Source organism: Propithecus coquereli, unplaced genomic scaffold (assembly GCF_000956105.1).
Source record: "Propithecus coquereli isolate 6110/MARCELLA unplaced genomic scaffold, Pcoq_1.0 Scaffold48, whole genome shotgun sequence".
Classification (NCBI taxonomy): Eukaryota; Metazoa; Chordata; class Mammalia; order Primates; family Indriidae; genus Propithecus; species Propithecus coquereli.
Window position 1 is genome coordinate 4,878,329 of NW_012150618.1, and position 6,686 is coordinate 4,885,014.

The following is a 6,686-nucleotide window of genomic DNA, read 5'->3' on the forward strand; positions in this document are numbered from 1 at the left end:
AAGAAAAAACTAATTTTAAGTGTATCAATTTGAAATTTTAATCAAATTTACTGATAATTATTTAAGAGTGAACTTTAGAAGCCAGAAGGCAAAAACTAAGAAAAGAAGAAGACATTCAGACAGGAAAAGATAAGATCACCCAAATATACTTTCCAGAAATAAAGGCTTTTCTATGGGAGACAGGGTATAATATATGTGCAGATATCCAAAGGATAGTTCTATTAGTAGGATTAAGGAGAATTACTAAAAGAATGAGCTACATGCAAATTAACAAATACAGGTCAATATACTAATCTATAAGCATTCAAAGAATGCTAAAGGTATGTGAATTCAAAAGTATCATTAGTATGAATATTTACTCAGTACTGGTATGAAATCTCACTACACTCAGTTTGTGATTTAGCAGGGTAAAAAGTGTTATCAGGTTTTTTTGGTTTGGGAAATCTATTTAAAACAAAATGTAGTGGAGATCGAGCAAAAAATATCTGACCTATTATCTCAAGACAATGACTTAATATGCTGTTGTAACAAAAAGAACAACAGAATTCTCATCTTCCTTATATGATAATAAAGTAAATATTACCCATAAACAAAATTGTAGTCACTCTCCTTATGAACGTGTGCATAATTCTCATTGCTCTCTGTCATAAAGGACATTATAGAGGAAAGAGTCTACGTTATCAATGAGAAAAAGGATGTAAAATTTTCCACATAAAATCAGTTGAAAATTCAAACTTTTCAAGTGAGAAAGATAAAAAGTGAGCAAGAATAAAATAAAAGAAAGAAATGGATGAGTTAGGGATATATTTCAAATTACAATGTAGTCTAGTGGGTATTTTGAAAAGTGAAGTTTACACAGTCATTGGAATATGGAAATGAAGTATATATAAATGGTAATAAGCTCATTACTAAAGGGGTAGTACTAACTAAAAATAAAAATGAGATAAAAAAAGGTCTTTGCGGAAAATTGATTTGTGGAGAATTGATATGATATATATCACTAAGGGAATATAATGGATGTTCAAGATAGATCAATGTCGTGGAGAGCAAATACTATGCTTTTCCATAAACTACCATGCTCTGTGGACAATTGATTTAATCTAGTACGATGTTTCTTACGTTCTTATATTTAATTCATGGGTTCAGCAAGATAATTCAAGCCCCAGTGAGAATTTTCAGTTTATTTATCCAATTTTCCTATCTATATTGCTTAAATCAAAAGAGAAATTGCCATATCTTCATTGGACCTTATGCACAGAACAAGAGTCCACAAAAATTAGAAAACAAAACCTCTTAGTTCAAGAAACTCAAACATTTTTATAAAAGTTGGCTGATTAAGAAAGCAAAAAAAAATATTTTAAAGATAAGAACTAAAGCAAAATTTACTATATATTCAATTATTGTATTGGACTGACTAATTAGATTATGCATAGGACTATACCTAGAAATAGGACCAAAAGCATCAGCTTCCATGAGCAATTAGAAAATAGCAATGGCTCTGTGGACTCACGCAGATGGACTGGCAAACATACATTTGGCCGTATACTATAAATGCCCAAACATTTATTTTTAAAGTGATAAAATAAAATTGAATGTATGATAGATTAATAGGGTAACTATAGTTGATAGATAAATAAGGTGACTATGGTGAACAATTATCTATTGTACATTTCAAAATAGCCAGAAGAGAATAATTAAAATATTCCAAACATACAGAAAAGACAAATGTTTAAGGTGATGGATATTCCAGTTACTCTGATTTGGTCTTTACACATTATATGAACATATCAAAATATCACATGTACCCTGCAAATATGTACATCTATTATGTATCAATCAGTTTTATTAATTTAAAATAGAAATAAAAACAAATTAAAAATTGATATAAAATATAATTGAAAAGAATAAAGCAAACACAATTATTCTGGGAGCATAATGAGGGCTGCAATTATTGTCTGTTTTATGCCCTGCTATATCTCCAGTGCCTACAACAATGCCTGGTTCATAGTAGGTGCTCACATACTTGTCAAATAAATGAATGGATATATTCTTTCTGAATATTAAAATTATCATCTTAAGTTAATGCCTTTCTCTAAGAAGATCAAAGCCAGGCATTTTACAGAGTTTTCTCATTTATTCTTCACGTCATGCAGAGAGAGTAATTGTTTTGCAACTATTTCTCAAGTGCAAGTTATGAGCCTAATTAGTATTAAACCTTTTAGAACCATATTTATACAACAAACTTCATTATATTTGAAGTATTGAAATGTGTTCTAAATGTGACAAAACCATTTACATTACTGTGCTGCATATGTTAACCTACAGCAAATGAAACTTAGAAATTTTACAAAGGTAAAAGGAAGGTAACAAATAACAGAAGCTAATGTTTACCTAATGTTGTGGCTATATGATTTGAAAATAGCTATTTGAAAGTATTTTTAGAACCGTCATATGAGATGGATAAAATAGGCATGTTATTGTAGTTCTATAGATGGTAAAACTGAGACACCAGCAGTCTATTCCTTACCTGAACTTAGAGAACAAATTAGCGGCAGTGTCATATCATACTACCTTTATTCCGAATTTGTAAATTAAGTGTAATAAAAACAAATCATATGAACTGAGCTAAGTATTACTAATTTTCCTTTTTCCTTAAGCTTTGAACTGATGATCTTTTTCTCAGAAAACACTTAGGTAATAACGAAAATGAATTTGAATTCCTTTCCCTTGGGCCTTCATCTGTTGAGGGCATAAACATTACAGGTGATTGTTCTATTTGCTTAAAATAGCCATCTTTTATAACAGTTCTAATAAAGGCAGTAACCTACTTGCAGAGTCGCAGAGCCAACTTTTGAACAATTAAGCAAGAAAAGTATCTAAATTTTTAGATCCAATAAAACCTTTCATTAGAAAAGGCTTTATCTTACTACGGTTTTACTTACAACACAAATTAAATTATTACTCCTCTTTAAACAGAAACATATTGTGTTTCTACCTGACTGTAGCAAAAAATCTACAATGTGTTTGTTATAATACCAGCACACCACCAAAACATTGTTATACCTAAAATACAGCCTTTATCCTTTCAATTACATCACTCAAAGCTTACAATAGACCCCAGTTGCCAATAGAATGTCTAAACTCCTTGACATAGCTCCTAAAGTCCTGTAATTGAGGAAGGGGTTCACAGAAGCAAACATGGTAACTATTCATGTCCAACCATTCCCTTCCCTAAGGTGGGGAAGTCAGATGTAGGGAACAGACCAGAGAAAGAAAACTCTGACTCAAATATGCCCAAAAGGTTGTCAGAATAGTGGGAGCATATTTTTGAAAGTTTCCTAGGTAATCCTCATATGACCCTTAATTGAAAGCCACTGATAAAATTTCATCCCATTCTTCTACTCATTCTTTTTCTAATCAAACAAGCCTTCCATTTTCCTCTCACTCTACAAAAAATATATACCCATTTTTATGTCTTTTATGTGTGGTGTATTTGCCCTTTTTCAAAATTCATCTAGAATCCAATTTATCCATGAAAGCTTCCAGTTCTAAGGAAATCATTTAAAAAGTGTTTATTTGGCACCTTTAAATGAGATAATACAGTAAAGCAGTATTATTGATGTTTTTTAAAATTTGCATTTTACCTGGTCTCATTCACAATTTATGGTCACTTTCAAAAGCATGATTTGTTCCAACTATGTTGCTGTTAATAAAATATTTTAAAGTAGTTATGCAAATTCTTCAATGAATGCAATGCATTATTTTTAATATCATTAATCATAGCAAATAATCATCCTTTTAGTGTGGATTTAATTTTCTGAGAATGGATAATCATCCTCAAAACTCTTAAATAATGAAAAGGAATTAAGATCCTTGAAAGGACAGAACAGTGTCTTGCTCACAATTCAATCTCCAGAACCTAAAATAGTACCTAGAACTCAATAAGATTTTGTTAAATGAATACATTTTGAGTCAAAAATGAGTTAAAATAGCCATCTTTTCTGAAGAAATTATATTTGTTTGGTTCTAAAGACAATTGTGAAGAGCAGCTCCCAAAATATTTGAACAATTGCAACATCATTGTTTTTCTGAAAGGAATGATAATCTTTTGGACATAAAACTATGAATGTATTTTAGGTTAGGTATGGTGGAACATGCCTGTAATCACAGTGCTTTGGGAGACTGAAGCGGGAGGATCCCTTGAGGCCAGAAGCTAGAGACCAGCCTGGGCAATAAGCAAGACCCCATCTCTACAAAAAATAAAACAATTAGCCGGGCCTTTAGGTTACAGTAAGCTATGATCATGGACTGCATTCCAGCTTGGGTGACAGAATGAGACCCTGTCTCTAATAAATAAATAAAATAAAACTATGAGTGTATTTTTTTAAAATTCACTTTTGGTCATCTGTGTATGTATTTATTTTGATGCTCTTTTAATCAATAGTTATTATATTTAAAACTACATATACTATTTGATCTAAATTTTATTTTACAATAGCATGCAAAAGATTACAAGGAAATTACATCAAAATATTAATAGTTATTAGACATAGAAGGCAGTAAATATAATTGATAATTCCATTTTTCTCTATTCTTTCCTAATATTTTGGTACTAGATATCTATTCATTTATTTAAATGTTACCATAAAATGGGAAATAAATATCTTCTATTAACAATGATAGATTCGAAGAATCAAAGTTTACTAGATCACAGATGCTATCTTTACCTACCCTATTCACTGTCTCAGATATTCCTTTACCTATTTTATATGATAAGAACTCTATTGAGTACTGGAGACACTATAGTGAACAAAATATAGCCCTTCCCTTCCAGAAACTTGGAGTCTAGTGAGAAACATAACTGGTAAACAACTAGTGCAGAATAGTGTGGAAACCACCATAATAGAGGAAACCTCAAAGTGCTATGGGACCACATGGGAAGGGCTCCTGTCTTTGAAGGTCAGGAAAGAATGTCCAAGAAAAAGTGACAGTGAAACCAAGACTGAGAAACAAATAGGAGTTACCCAGTTGAAGAGAGGAACAAGTAGGCAAAAAGATAGTCCAGGCAGAGAAACTGTAATAGTCCAAAAGTAAAAGAGAGTTTGGTGCTTTGATGGAAATATAAATGGTTTGACAAAGTCAATTCAGATACTAGCAGAGGATGGAGGTAAAGGCGGGAAGTTCCTTTGAGAGAGAAAGACATGATGAAGGGCTTTGTAAACTATGCAAAGAAGTTTGGAAAGATGACAGCAAATAGCTAAGAAGGTTGAAATTGGTGGGGGAAAGATAAGTAACATCATTTATAGTTGAGATTTGAAAAAGTGAAGACTAAATGGAAGAGAAACATAAACCTGAACAATATGAGAAGGCAAGGAGAACAGTTTAAAAGATGTACTATAAAGCTTTTAGGATAAAACAGAGAAGAGTGTCTTTGTAACCTTGAGAAATGAAAAGATACCTTAAGGACACAAATTGCACTAACCATAAAAGAAAAAATGATAAATTGGACTATATCAAAATTAAAAACTTCTATTCCTCAAAAGACATCAGTGAGAAAATAAAAATGCAAGCAACAGATTAGAGACAATGTGTGACAGATGTAGAGATATAGATGTGCATGATAATAGGCTTGTATCTAGACTGTGTGTAGAACTCCCACAAATCTATGATAAAATGACTAATAGCCCAGTTTTTAAAATGGTTAAAAGGCTTGCATAGCCACTTCATAAAAAGAAGACATACAAATGGTCAGTAGTTACATGAAAAGTTCAACATAACTAATGAGTCATCAAGGAAATATAAATAAAAAATACAATGAGATACCACCTCATACACATGAAAATTGTAAAAATTATAAAGATTATAAAGACTAAAAACACCAAATAGTGGTAAGAATATGAAGTAAATGGAAATGTCATAAATTGCTGAAGGCAGTGTTAAATTATCAAGCAAATTCAGAAAAATGTTTGATAATTTCTTGTAAATTTAAATATACATCTGTCCTATTATCAAGCAATGTGATTCCTAAATATTTACCCCAAAAAATAAAAACATATGTCTGCGAAAAGACTTTTATAAGAGTGTTCATAATCGACAACAACAGGAAATGATTCAATTATCTATCAACAAGAGAATGGATAAACAAATTGTAGTGTATTCATACAATGGAACACTACTCCACAGTAAAAAAGAACAAATTACAGATCTATGCAACAACATAGATGAATCTGAAAAACACAATTTTGAGTAAAAGACACCAGATTACATACTGTTTGATTCCATTTCAAGGATAATCACACTCATATATACAAATAGAAATCAGAAGAGTGATTGCTTTTGGGTAGGATTGGGGAGATCAACTGGAAAGGAATAAGAGAGAATCTTCTGGAATGATGGAGATGATCCGTATTTTGATTGAAGTGTTACTTACACAAGTATATACAAGTATATACATTTGGAGAATTGTATTTTCTTTGTACCTTACTACATGTAAATTACATCTCAATAAAATTAATTTAAAAAAGAAGTTGCAAGTAATCAAAGTGGGAGATGATAATGAACTAAACTAAGGTATTAGCAGTGAGAATGGATCTAAATTTCTTGGTACTTATAGGTACATGGTATAAATTATATATATCAGATGTATATAATCATTTATAACTGATATCTGATATATATAATTGATA